General features: G+C 42.0%; 1 protein-coding gene across 6 annotated transcripts in view; it reads right to left on the bottom strand.

Moving 5' to 3' along the window:
• The window catches only part of fstl5 (follistatin-like 5), a 122,551-nt gene extending 110,296 nt beyond the window's left edge, over positions 1–12,255 (bottom strand). The window contains exons 1-3 of one of the 6 annotated variants that reach the window (XM_061834567.1): positions 12,155–12,226; positions 8,600–8,686; positions 8,391–8,437 (exon numbers count right to left, since the gene is read on the bottom strand). The gene's annotated coding sequence lies outside the window, so the exon portion shown is untranslated. Of the gene's footprint in view, positions 1–8,390; positions 8,438–8,599; positions 8,687–9,442; positions 9,738–12,154 lie in introns of those variants that run through there. The other 5 variants (XM_061834566.1, XM_061834569.1, XM_061834568.1 and 2 more) reach the window with 5 other exon arrangements.
• Between the last annotated feature and the right edge of the window lie 2,514 nt (positions 12,256–14,769).

Here is a 14,769-nt window from a genome sequence, read left to right as displayed (position 1 = left end):
TTGAAGGGATTAGCTCATAATGTCAGCACAAGATTAATATGCAATAATATCCGATCCAACGTGCTCCAGTCTTTTTTACTGCAACCTATTTTTTTCCTCCGTCCTTCACAGAGTCAACTCCGCCGCCTGCCAATTTCTTCCTAATTAACACCCGCGAAATGTTTCCTGATTTTATTAAAATTGCCATCTAAATGTTTATTTTGGCTCATGGCCAAATCCTTGCGTGTTGGAGTGGATGTCACAGAGACAACAGCGCCAGTGTTTGAAATCTAGTGCATGATTCTCAAAGTGTGGGTGGAGGCGGAATCCTTATCGTTCAAATTGTGCACAATGTCGCTATTTGTATCACTAAATGCCGCAGGAATTATTTTTAAGTACTTATTTTGGAGGGGGGGGGGATTGTCATGTCATGATAAATTCCCATTTTTTTAAAAAAGTATTTCAGTGGTACGTTAACATAGTATTATTTCATTAAAATTCAAGCAAATGCTGACTGTAAAATGTTAAATATTTTGTAACTGCCCACCATCAAATAACTGTAACTGTCCATTTTAACCCTATCTGGACCAAATGAAATTTTGCACAGAGAAAAAAAAAATGATACTCTGGACTTAAAATTTTTAATTATATTAAACCTGATGCAAATTTGCAACCCCTTCCCGGAAAGGGTTAAAGCTAAAATAAAAAAAAATAAAAATCAGTCTCCATTCTCACAGAAGTAAAAGGAGAAAACACAACCGTACTCCATCAGAAGAGTAAAACTGAACTCAAAGAAAACGTTGAATATTGTCCATTATAGAATGAAAATGGAAAACGAGAATGTAGCATAATGTATCAAAATGTAACTGTCCATCATCACAAAAATAAAACGGAAAAACAACAGAATGTGTTGACTGTCCATCATAGAAGTAAAATTTGAATAAGAACTGTCCATCACCACAGAGTAAAAATGAGAAAACCTGTGGTCCAAAATGAACTGTAACATTCTTTTTTTGGGGGGGGACTTTCCAACTTCACAGCAATAAAAGAAAAACCTGAGAAAATGTCACGGCTCTCCATCAAAGAGGTAAAACGAGGAAACGTTACTATGTCCGCATCAAAATGTCAAAACCGTCCATTGAAAATATATATTGAAAAAAAAAAAAGGAAAATGGTGGAAACGTCCATGACTGCAGAAGAACAATAAAAAAAAAAAAAAAATCTAACGGTCCACATCAGAGAAATAAAACTATTGGAGAAATATGAAGGTGGAAAAATGAAAAAATCTTCACTGCCCATTGCCACACAAGTAAAAGGAGAAAACTTAACTGTCGAGCATTATAGAAATCATAGGTTTCCCCATTTAAAAGTTTAAAATCACATCAGTACATATCAGACAAGGTTAACCTAAATGTAAAATGTAATTTTTAAATATTATGGAAAATCTAAATAAAAAATTACTTAAAAAATAAATTTGGGCCCGGATCAAAACTTCCCATTTAGTTATTCCCGACGTGCACACGCTACTGTCCTGCTGAGAACAAAGCTCGCCCGTCCACTCGGAAAGTCATCGGGAGGCTCATTAGCGCAGCGCTTATTGAGCAGCGTTGAACTCTTGTTAGCCTGACCACATTCCAGTTTACACCCATCAACCTCTGAAGCCTCGGTGGCGACAGGGGAACGCACACAAAACGTTTGAAAATGGTTGACAAACTCCCAAGTGAGTGGTCAAATACTTGCACCTTACTAGTTAGTAGGGAGCATTCATCTCATAAACCAGTGGCGTCAAATGTACAGCCCGTGGGACAGAATCGGCCTGTCAGTGTGTGTCAATGTGGCCCGCGGGGACTATTCTGACTACTTTTAGTTCAATTATACAGTGGAGAAAATAAGTATTTGAACACCTGTGAAAACCAATGTTAATATTTGGTACAGTAGCCTTTGTTTGCAATTACAGAGGTCAAACGTTGTTCACCAGGTTTGCACACACTGCAGGAGGGATTTTGGCCCACTCCTCCACAGAGATCTTCTCTATTTCAGAAAGGTTTTACCATTTGGATGCTACAGAGGAGTCATGGGAGAAACTTTTGTGGTCACATGAGACCGAATTGGAACTTTTTGGTCATAATTCTACTAACTGTGTTTGGAGGAAGACGAATGATGAGTTCAATCCCAAGAACACCATCCCTCCTGTGAAGCATGGGGGTGGTAGCATCATGCTTTGGGACTGTTTTTCTGCACGCGGGACAGAACGACTGCACTGTATGAAGGAGACGATGACTGCGGTCAAATATTGTGAGATTTTGGGGGACAACCTCTTTCCCTCAGTCAGAGCATTGAAGATGAGGCCTGGGTCTTTCAACACGACAATGACCCAAAGCACACAGCCGGGAAATCTAAGGAGTGGCTCCGTAAGAAGCATATCAAGGTTCTGGCGTGTCCTAGCCAGTCTCCAGAATTAAACCCAATCGAAAATCTTTGGAGGAAGCTCAACCTCTTTGTTTCTCAGCAACAGCTCAGAAACCTCTCTGATCTCGAGGAGATCTGTGTGGAGTAGTGGGCCAAAATCCTTCCTGCAGTGTGCGCAAACCTGGTGAACAACTACAGGAAATGTTTGACCTCTGTAATCGCAAAGAAAGTCTACTGTACCAAATATTAACATTGTTTATCTCTGGTCTTCAAATACTTATTTGCAGCTGTATCACACAAATAAATCGTTAAAAAAGAATACAGTGTGATTTCTGGGTTTTCTGTAAAGATTGTCTATCTCACAGTGGACATGCACCTACGATGAAGATTTCAGACCCCGCCATGATTTCTAAGTGGGAGAACTTGCAATATAGCAGGGTGTTCAAATACTTATTTTCTTTACTGTACATCTAGACCCCGATTTTGAACCTCATACTTTTATTATGACACAATGACTGTAAAACCTGGAAGAATTTGTGACTCGTGTGAGGTGTAATATGTGCACTTCGGGGAGAGGGAAAAAAAGATGGACACGTTTCCGATCCAGTGTGTGTTCGTCGTGTCTGTTAAGGCAGTGCACCACAATACTGCAATACATTTTTCATACAGCTGCCGTATCGGATCTCATGAGACAGCAAAAGCGCCTAATGCCTAGGTAGCCGTAGGTTCTGGATAACAGCAGCAGTGTGGGGTCTGTTCTAAACCTCAGCCTGCATTCATGTGTCAGATTTTTGTAGTTATTACCAAAACAAAAGATGTTGTTTACTGCCAGCTCACGATTTGAAGCTGTTCAAGTGCTTTGTGAAAGATTCATTTGTCATAAGAGGAAATATGGTACAACAGCAACATTCTCTGCTGAGCATTTTCTGCTTACTCCACCGTGAAATGAAAATCTTATGGATGTGCAGTTAAAGAAAAAACAAGAAAACTAAAGTAAGGTATGAACAAGAATGCTTAATTTAAAAAAAAAAAAAGCTTTTCGAAAGACAATTGGATTACTGAGCCCTGTAATCTAAAGATGCATTAAAGATTCTGAAAATGTTAATGCTTAAAACATGCAAGATGAGCAGGCAGTGTGACCGAGTTCCCAAAATTGCTTCACTTCTTTTATTATTGTTATAAATCACCATAGCGAGCGCTTTAGCGTTCACGGAAACTGACTTAAGAGCGCCCCTGGAATGTTTTACGAAGCCGGCCCCAAAAGACTGTTTTACTCGGCAGCACGAAACTTGGTAGGCGTATCCAACATACGGTGAGTCCTCTCATTTCATTATCCAAGCCGCTTATCCTCACAAGGGTTGCGGGAAAGCTGGAGCCTATCTCGGCTAGCTTCGGGACGAAAGGCGGACGACACCCTGAACTGGTCGGCAGTCAGTCGCAGGGCAGATAACGACACCGTCACTGAGCGGGAATGGATCCCACGCTGCCCGCACCAAAGGCAGGCATGTGTACCACTACACCATCAGTGATTCCATACGGTAAGTAGACCCACAAAAAAGTCTCAAGAAGTCATATCCTGAAAGTAGACAGCAAGTTTGACTTGATTGTAATCAGCCAGTTTAGATTTCAGAAGCCCTCACCCCACGGATTTGGTCCCGTTCCAACCAAATTTCTTCTTCTTTTCCTTTCGGCTTGTCCAATTAGGGGTCACTACAGCGGTTCATCTTTTTCCATCCAAGCTTATCTCGTGCATCCTCTTCTCTAACCCCAACTGTCCCTGAGTCTTCCCTCCACCATCTCTTTGGTCTTCCTCTCGCCCTCTTCCCTAGTAGCTCCATCCTCACCATTCTCCTACCAATTTCCTCACTCTCTCGCCTCTGGACATGTCCAAACCATCGAAGTCTGCTCTCTCGAATCTTGTCTCCAAAACATCCAACTTCGAATAAGCTCATTTCTAATCCTATCCAACCTACTCACTCCAAGCGAGAACCTCAACATCTTCAATTCTGCCACCTCCAGTTCTGCTTCCTGTTGTTTCTTCAGTTGTTATTTATTAGCATATAAACAGATAAAACTTGGTCAAAAATTGGTCCCGGTCTTCTACCGATTCCAGGCAGCTGAGAATCATTACCAAACTGCTTCAAATGTGAGAGGTATCAATCCCTACAAACTCCTCTTGGAGATTTTGCACAATTGCTAATTCGCAAATTTGAAACATGTATTCGACAGGATTGGATGCTAAATTCCAAAGATTTAAAGTTTTTGCGTGGACTGAGCATGGCAGCAAGTTTGATGACTTCCCATTAAACACAAAACTACATTCAATTCTGCAAGCGCCAAAGCCAGACCCAAGATCCCGCTTATCAAAGGATTCACAGCCACAGAAATGTAAATGTATCATCGGTCGCAGTTGTAATTACACTTACTCCACTTTTGAATTGACTAAAGTCACACATTCACTGCTGCTTCAAGCCTTGGCACACAAACACACGCGAGGGGGGGGGGGCGACGCACTCATTAAAGCTGAAATGACTCCAGCGGTGCAACTTTGTGCTCTTTTTAATGGGCCCGCCGAGTTTTGTTTACACACGATTTGCTGGAAGAATTGTCTCTTCAGACCTTATACCTGGACACTTTGCATTCACCGCCAGACCATCAAACACCTTTAACTGGATGATTAGCATGTAAATATTGTATTAATAGGACGGGATCGCTCAAAACCAAAGCCCCTTGTCTCACACCTTTTATGTCCTTGCCAGGAATTTTTAGGGGGGGGTTATTGTTAACACCACCCAGGACACCACTTTTTCGAGCTTCTTCACCCTTGGTCGACGGAATCAAACGGGCAACACCACTCCAACAGGCTTTCCGACTCTTGCCATTAACCTCCAACACAGGGGACTTTTAATTTCATAGTGAGTGATGTCGCACAATATCATTTGCACGATTACTATGATGTCACCGTTAGACAATATTCAGTGACTCACATTTGAAAAACGTACGGGTGTGGTCAGTCATGCCCGCAGATATAAAGTTACGAGTGTAGTACACCAGTCATGACCGCAGATATAAAGTTGCATGTGTGTGTTTGTAATTATAAGTGTACCCCTTTAAGAGCAGAGGGGGGCGGTGTCAGGAAAACTAGGGAGTAGAAGTAGGTTGAGCAGCAGCTTGTTAGAGATTGTGTGCTTGCCACTGATCTAAAAAAAAAAAAAAAAAAAAAAAAAGACTGGATGGATCATTGGCCACCAAAACTGGAGTCGCTATCCACCATCTTGATACTCCCAAAACAACTACGTCGACCTCTGCGTTAATCGCCAGTTTCGTGGCTGTGAGAAAACATTCCACAGGTAAGTTACAAAGATTAACTTAGACACTGTCAAAGGGTTTTTTTTTTTAAATTTTCTGATGATCTTAATTCACTTGAACAAAGTTTTGTCTACGCCTGTTGTTGTTCACTGTTCACTCTCTGCTTCATCTTTATAGGCCGAAGGTTTTTCGCAAAAAAGCGATGTCAATATTTTCCCCAAACTCCATCAGCGGATAAGCAAGAAAACACATTTTCTGTGAAATTTTCGATGAATTTCATAATACAGAACTCTTGCAAATTGAATTTGATTTTCAAATGCGAGGAAACACGTTTAAATTTTCTGTCTGAAATATGACATCACAGAGACAACAAATGAACGATGCGTTTAGCATGTATTTTCCCATCGCGAGTCCTTATTTCCAAAAATATATTGAACTGATTGACATAAAATTGAATGTTTTTATGACCAAAAAATGCTTAGTTTTTCGCAATGTTATGATGATAATGGTTCACAGCGTATTTTGGGAAAAGTTAACGTGTCACGGAAAACCGGGCCCTAGGTAATATGTAAGGTTTCTTGCTTGTCACTGTGTTCTTGGTCTTTCCTTTGCACTTCGCCTTTTTTTGGCTTACCAAAAATCCTTCATGTTACCAGAACTGAAAAAATGTCAAGCTCACGCGACCAGTTTTAATTCTACATGCCAAACTTTGAGGAAAAACCCCACCAGAATCCAACCTGTAAAACGTGTCCTCCACACGTTTTTGGGGGTACCAAGATGGCGGCCAACTGGCTTCAACCTATCGACATTCCGCTCGATGTGTATTCACTATCCAGTCTTTTTTTTTTTTTTAAAATCAGTGGTGCTTTCGTGTTAAAGAAAAAAAAGACATCAGGGTGTGGTTCACTGCGCTGGATCGTTTTTTATGTGCGCTGAGGGTGTGCTGCAACTGCGCAATTGCGCAGTGGCGCAGCTTAGAGGGAACATTGGTCAAGACTACACAAAATAAGCGACGTCTTTCAATATCGATGGCGCAATACCAGTGACTAAATATTGTTTACTTACTGTACAGTTATGTATAGAGTTGTGTGTCAAACTTTACAAAATTACCTATCCACTTTTTAGTCCCCCAATATCCTTTCATTACCCCCACCCCTCCTCATTTTTGGCCTCTGCTCCCGCAATCAAAAATGCTTAATTGATTGTGCCATCGCTTTGCTGCACACCTTGTTACCAAGGTGACAGAATCCGTGCACGCCATTGGCCCTGCAGTTTTAAGGGGAGGGTATCTAGTAGATCACTAGTGCAAGTCTCAAAACAGGCTAATGTCGAAAGGACAAGAATAAAAGGCTGTAAAAAAAGACCTTTGTTTTGTTTGCGGTATTTTGATGAAAAATGCCATATGGGAACTGTATTAAATTGTCCAAAAAAAGCCACAGTTTGTCCCCTTTTATGTTCTTCATACATTTGCTGCTGGAGGCAAACATTGGCAGAATGAAACGGTCTTGCTCCCGAACGTTTAACTTGCGCTCATAACAAGCGTTTCTCTCAAACTGTCGTGTTTTTAGGTTGTATTTCCTCCTTGCTCGTTTTTGGATGATCAACCCTTAGTCTGAGGCTTTTTTTTTGTCATCAAATGACTTTCTGAAGCATGACCTTCCTGAGTCCATGCAAAAAAGGACCCATGACCAAACTAAGCGCATTTTCCAATTATGGGTGGATGAATCCCTGCTCCTCGTCAGAGCTCTTTTTGGGGGGGCAAAAGGAGGAGGGTCTACAAGATGAGGTCAGGGGTCACCAGGTGCTACTTGCTGCTTGGGTGATCTCAATCGAATATTTTTATGGAAATGCAACAAGGGGCTTGATTTATTTGGGTTCCAAATAGCGGACACTAAATTTCACTGCCTGTCAGCATGTTGCGCCTGTGCTGCAGTGAACAGAAAAAGTCTACACACCCTGTTCAAATGCCAGGTCTTTGCACAATTTAAAAAAAAATGGAGACCAAGATGAATCATTTCAAAACTTTTTCTTTCATTAATGTGACCTATAAGTGACTATACAAGTCCATTTTTGGTAACTTTTTGAGAGGGTAAAGAAAAATAACAAATAATGTGGCTGTGTGCACACGCACTTATGACTGCTCTATGGGAGTCTGCACACATCCGCCACTATTTAAGTTGCCTTTAATTAAGTACAATAAAAATTTTGATATTCTAGTTGGCTTTTCCTGGCATTTTTTTTTTAAGCTTCCTATCCAAAGCCTTAACATTTTGGTCTTACACTGACTCGTATTTGGACCAGTTCATAATTGCCTTCATCTTGCTGAAGGCCTCAGTTCAAACAGAAGAAAAACATCACCAAAACATTATGGTGCCAGTACAATACTTCACTGATGGTGGTATGTTGTTTTTTTGGGGATGAAGTCACAGTTAAATTTGGATAGGAAAAATGGCCAAAAAAAACCTGACGGATTTTTCGGACCATAATGCATTTTCTTACCTATATTTTGCATTATAACCCTACATTATAAGGGGCAACAATGGAGACTTCAGGTTTGAGTGACACAATTTGTGACTTTTTCAAGAAACAACGGAAGATTAGAGTATGTTTTTTTTGGGGGGAGCAAAATGTAGTTTAAAGAAATATTTGAAAAGGCTCCAGGCTGTTTAATTCCATCCATTCATTCGCCGTACCTCTTATCCTGTTCACGGTGTTTAATTCCACTCCCAGTTGAAGTTTACTGTCAAACCATAAAACAAACCACTTAGCTTTGTGCTAACAAATGATGCAATACCCAATTGACAGGCTAACAAATTACATATATGCGGTGGTGTTACGTTGTCAATATTTGAACGCAAAAGGTGCAGAAACACATGTAGAAAGACATTACAAAAATACTCACAGGGGAATATTCTTTATCCTCAGGAACGCGTCGTCGTTTGTCTGATTAATCTTACAATACTGACTCCTGGTGGCCAGGTCATACACCCTAGAAGGAGCAGCAATGAATTCAAGATGAACTGTTTTTACATTAATAATGTTATTGCTGTGTGTTCTTTTTAATAAAGCCCCACATAGCAGAATCCTGTTTTCATGACTAGACCACACACTACAAAGATGTCTGTATTTTTATTTTTTTTTTTTGGCAAGGGGGCAGGAATGGATGAACATTATTACCATTCATTTCAGGGGAAAGGTGATATGAGATATGATGAGCGTAATCACGGAACAAATTAAAACTCCTATCTCAAGGCACCACTGAAATTCACTATGACAAGGGGAGGACTACTGTTATCGCCCAGGAGAAGTTAATCTGCTTTCAACTCCCCCCCCACACACACACACATGCACACGCACTTCAACTACCATCTGCTGCAACGATGAAAATACTCTCAAAATGTGGCATTGTGTGATATCGTCAAAAAAAAATCAAGTGACCCCATAAACACTCACATTTACACACACAGCAGAAATCCCCCCCTAACTACAACAAAAACTACAAGATAAAAACAAAAATTTTAATTTGTGTGCGGCAAAACGGTGTCACTCAAGGATTAAATAGCCCCCACCCACCCCCACAACAAACAGACACATACATGCACAAAGTATTGGGATGAAAACAGAAGGTTGGACTTGCACATATATCACACGCATCAGATTATTTAGATTAAAAAGAGATTAAAGATGACTTCTGAGGCTATAGGACTGAAAACAAGTAAAAACAATAATAAATCCATGTTTTTACCTGTGTGTTTGTGTGTGTGTGTGTCCACTCTTGGTGAATTCAGAAAAAGAAATAATCCACAATCGCAATAAAAAAAAAGTAAAAGGAAAAAAAAAAGGAAGTGCAAGTAAGCGCTTCTGCCAATCCGCAAACGGTAAATCCCAATAACGATGCGGCGTGACGGCGTTCCGTGCAGCCCGCTAGTGGACGAACGGCTCCCACCGAGAAGAAGCGCGGTTCTGCGATCTCACCTCGGCAGCGCGCCGCTCGCGTGTGCGACAGCGAGGAGACAAATGCCGAGCTCACCTCCGCTCGCGTGCGCACCCCCGCCGGCAGGATTTGCGGCGGGTCATGCGGGAAGCGGCGGAGGGAGGGATGAGGGGGAGTCGGGAGCCAATCGCAAGTAGTCGGCAGAAGCGGATCAGGCAGCCTGTCCTTGAGCAGGATGGCGCCAGGGGGAGAGGGGGGGGGTTATTATTATTTTTGCTTGACAAATTAGAAGCCCCGAAATGATTTGAAATAAAGTAAACTGTAGCCAGAGTGCTGACATAAAGCGTGCACAAAATATTAGATTGTGTCTAGAAAGTCAGCCGCGAGGAACGAAAATGGGCTAACTCCACGTTCAGTGCAGAAACAGAGAAATGGGACATATTTCAGATAAAAATCTGGTCAAAACTAAAGAAATGTTCCAATTTCGACATGTGGGGGCAGTCAGTATTGGACTAAGCGCTTTCCCCGATTCATCGATGCAACACTGGGCCAGATTTGGGGGATGAAATATCATCAATCCTTTTTCTGAGTCGCTTATCCTCACAAGGGTCCCAAGAATGCTGGAGCATATCCCAGCAATCTTCGGGCAGGAGGTGGGGTCCACCTTGAACTGGTTGCTAGCCAATCGCAGGGCACATACAAAGAAACAAACATTCACACTCAGAATTACACCGAGGGGCAATTCAGAGTTCAGAGTCTCAAATGAATGCATGTTTTTGGGACGTGGGAGGAAACCAGAGTGCCCGAAGAAAAGCCACACGGGCAAGGGGAGAACATGGAAACCCAACACAGGCGGGGCCGTGATTTGAACCCCAGTCCTCAGAATCATGAGGCAGAGGCTCTAACCAGTCATCCACCATCCATTTTCTTTACCGCTTATCCTCACAAGGTTCGCAGGGAGTGCTGGAGCCTATCCCAGCTGTCAACGGGCAGAAGGCGGGGTACACCCTGAACTGGTTCCCAGCCAATCGCAGGGCACATGCCTCAGAACTGTGAGGCCAAAGCTTTACCCGCTGACCCACTATGCAGCCCCAGATAAAATATCAGAGGGATTAATTTTAAAGATAATTAAGTAGTATCTTTGTTACAAAAAAAATTAATTGTAGTTTTTATACCCAAAATGGTACATTTTTAGATTAAAAGTCAAAATCTTAAATAAGGTTGAAGAAAAAATCATCACTATGACTCATAAGAGTCAGTCATAGTCCAATTTTTCTCAAAACAAATTAAAATAAAATCTCAAGAGGATAAGATTTTATACTTGACCAAATGTAATGTTTCTGAGGGGGAAAAAAAGTCATACAGTACTTCTTTTTTTGTCTCTTTTCAATTTTAACCAAAGTTGTGTATTTTATAGATTAAAAAAAAAAAAAAAGAGTGTTTCTCTAAATAATAAAGTCTAAACAACCACTTATTTGCCAAACCACTTTTCCTCCGCTGCCGGACAAAACAAGTTGACTGATTGTTTTCCCTCTTTGGACCTGAACAGACAGACGATTGTCACACGGGCTTCCTCGCAGTCAAATGTAAACAAATGCAATTGATGGAGAATTAACACGGAGGTGGAGGAAAAACTGGACTAGGCGCCCCCTTGACATTCTGTGCACGCGTGTGGAAGATGACGCGGTGGCATCTGGGCTTATAAACCAGCGGCAAGTACATGTCGCACTCCACTAATACATCAAGTGAAGCGTTAATGTTCCGCATGCTAATTGGAGGAGGTTATGCAAAGTTGATGCTGTCATTTAGTGCGCGCGTGTGTGGAGGTGTGTAAGTGAGTGTAATGGATAGTGACGCAGGTAGAGATTTCTTGTTGTGCAGGCTTACGTGTCACCTTTTATTTTTGTTCTAATCCACAGCGGGGTTCTGGTTTCAGATTAAGGGTTTGAAGCAGGGTTGGGTTTTCCAATTACAGTTTTGAAGGCAGAATTAGGGTTCCAAATAAAGGTCGGAAGCAAAATTTGGATTAGGGCTGTCACAATAAAATCTTTATAAAAATCAATTATCCTATAGCTATTTCATCGAGTACTCGAGTAATAACTGTCTCCCCCCCCAAAAAAAATGTTTTATTTTCATTTTTTTGTATTTACTCATCTGCGTAAAAACTGTGCCAAAACAAATAAATATGAGCGTTTACGCTGTGGTGACCCCTAACGGGACAAACCGAAAGAAATTTACCTTACTTATTTTTTTTCCTACTACCATGCACTTTTATTATATCATTTTAATCCAACCTTCAACTGCATATGTTGGTACTGAGCGTATTTCGGTATAAACTCAACAGAATTTGAGACAGCAAAATCGTCCTTTGCTAATCGGTTAGCATTCGCCATTAGCATTTGCGACGAACGATTACCTTCTTCTTCATTTTAGGTTTAAAACAAAACGACACCCTTCAGTTGACTCATAAATCATGTTGTATATACGTTACACATCTAATAGTGTCATTTAAAAATCACTTACAGACGCTCCTCTGTCGCTTTTTTTTAAGTTTATCAGTGCCACAACACTGTGTCCGGCTGCAATAAATGTCCGTGTGAAACATTTGTTCCAGTGGCGCAAATATTATTCCTGATTGACTTTTTTTTTTCCCCCTTCTGTTCTTTTTTATTTCCATTTTTTAAATAAAGGATTTAGATTTCAGATTTGGGTTTCAAGACAGGTTGAGGGTTTCAATTATGGGTTCAAGCCAGTGTTAGGATTTCAAGACAAGATTGGGATTTGAAGTGAATATGAGGGTAAATTCAATTTAGGGTTTTATTACGGTTTTTGAGAAATTGTTATGGTTTAAAATGAAGGTTTCAAACCATCCTTAGCTTTTCAAACAAGGGGTAAGTTTTCAAATTCATATTTCAAGGCATGGCAAGGGTTTCCAGGGTTTAAATTCAAAGCTAGGGTTTCAAACAAAGGGGTTAGAGTTTCAAATTGGTTTATGAAGCAAAGTTTACAATTTTAAACTTGGATTGCAAGGAAGTGTTAGGGTTTCAAGAAAACATGAATGGTTAAAACCAGAATAAGGGGTTCAACCAAGTGTTTCGTGATAGGGTTTCAAGCCAAGCTTTGGTTTTTAACATTGGGTTTCAAGACAATGTTAGGGTTTGAAGTAAGGGTTTCTGGCCTGTGTACAAATTTTAAGACATAATTAGGTTTTCAAGTCATCCATCCATTATCTACCGGTTTTCCGGGTCGGGTTACAGGGGAAGTAGCTTCAGCAGGGATACCCAGACTTCCCTTTCCCCAGCCACTTCTTCCAGCTCTTCCGCAGGGATCCCGAGGCATGTTAGTAGTCTCTCCACCGTGTACTGGGTCGTCCTTGGGGTCACTTTCCGGAGGGACATCCCCGGAACACCTCACCAGGGAGGCGTCCGGGAGGCATCCGGATCAGATGCCCCAGCCACCTCATTTGGCTCCTCTCAATGCAGAGGAGCAGCAGCTCGACACTGAGCCTCTCCCAGATGACCGAGCTCCTCATCCTACCTCTGAGAGAGAGCCCGGACACCCTGCCGAGGAAACTCATTTCGGCCGCTTGTATCCGGGATCTTGTTCTTTCGGTCACAACCAACAGCGAGGGTAGGAACATAGATCGACGGATAAATTGAGAGCTTCGCCTTTCAACTTAGCTCACTCTTTACCACAACGGACCGATACAAAGTCCACATCACTGCAGACGGTGCACCAATCCGTCTGTCGATCTCCCGTTCCATTCTTCCCTCACTCGTGAACAAGACCCCAAGATACTTGAACTCCTCCACTTGGGGAAGGATCTCATCCCCGACCTGGAGAGGGCACGCCACCCTTTTCCGACTGAGGACCATAGTCTCGGATTTGTAGGTGCTGATTCTCATCCCAGCCGCTTCGCACTCGGCTGCGAATCGTTCCAGTCAAGTCCGACCAAGGGTAAATTCAATACAAGCCTTCAAATAAATGGTTTTTAAACAAGATTAGGGTGTAGGTTTTGGCTTTAAAGTATGGTTTTGAGATTGAAAGGATTACATTTTCAAGACAGAGTCATCAGGTTAACGTAATCGCTTAATGTACGGTTTAAAGACAAGGTCAGGCTTTCAGATTCGGATTTCACGCCAAGGTTAGGGTTTCAAGCCAGGGTTAAGGTTTCCATTGCAGTCACGCCAAGTCCTCGGCCTTTTGGTGTGTTTCTAAATATAACAGTACATTTACTTTTTTCCCCTCCAGTAACGTTTTCCAGCGCAGCTGAGTGTTTTGCACTCTAGCGTTTATTTTCTTCGGTCGACCAGCGAAAAGTTGTCGGTAATGGACTCTCTCACCAGGGCATCCATAATGTAGCAGCCATTTGACTGAAAGCCTTTGTCTACACCGTCATATCAAGCACCCTCACCGTCACGCCGCAAAGTCCAAAGTGAAGCACATGGCAACAGCAAAGCACGCTGCTTTTTCGCTTTTCAAATTGATTCCAAAAATTTGGGTTTCAAGTCAGGGGTATGGTCTTAAATTAAGGATTCGGGACAGGGGAACGGATTCAGAGTTAAGACAGGGTGAAGGTTTAAGGTTACGTTTGAACGTAAGGTCACGTTGAATTAGATTAGCTATTCAAGACAAGATGGCTTTTTGTAACTCCCGCCATGAAAATCCTCTCGAGGGATTTGTTTTTCGGGAAGAAGCAGGAAGTGACGTACAGGGCAGTCGCGCACTCAAGCGGTCTCGTGTGTTTATACTAGTTTTACTGGAAGGTAGCTCGTCGTTCCTTCGTGAAAGCCAAAATGCCGGCTCGTTGTAGTGCTGGATATTGCACGAACACTCGGGAGGATGGATTCGCGCTTCATATTTTTCTAAAAGACCCGGTTCATCGTGAAAAATGGATTGCACAGTTGCAAAGGATGAAAGCTTCGTATAAGTAGGTATGTATATAGCTACTAAAGAAAATAATAGTTGAGGGGGGACATAATCCGTAAGTCAGGGGTGCTAAATGTGTCGATGTGCCACCCCGATCGAAGCCATGATCAGTGGACGCGGCGCCGAGGTAGATCGGACAGGGAGGCGGTTTGGCCGCGGCGTCGCCGTCGCTCACGGGCGGCGTTGTTTTTATCACCGCCGCGCTTAGG

Source organism: Syngnathoides biaculeatus, chromosome 11 (assembly GCF_019802595.1).
Source record: "Syngnathoides biaculeatus isolate LvHL_M chromosome 11, ASM1980259v1, whole genome shotgun sequence".
In the NCBI taxonomy this organism is placed as follows: Eukaryota; Metazoa; Chordata; class Actinopteri; order Syngnathiformes; family Syngnathidae; genus Syngnathoides; species Syngnathoides biaculeatus.
Note: the sequence above shows the minus strand (reverse complement) of the source record. Positions and strands in the feature narration are given on the sequence as shown.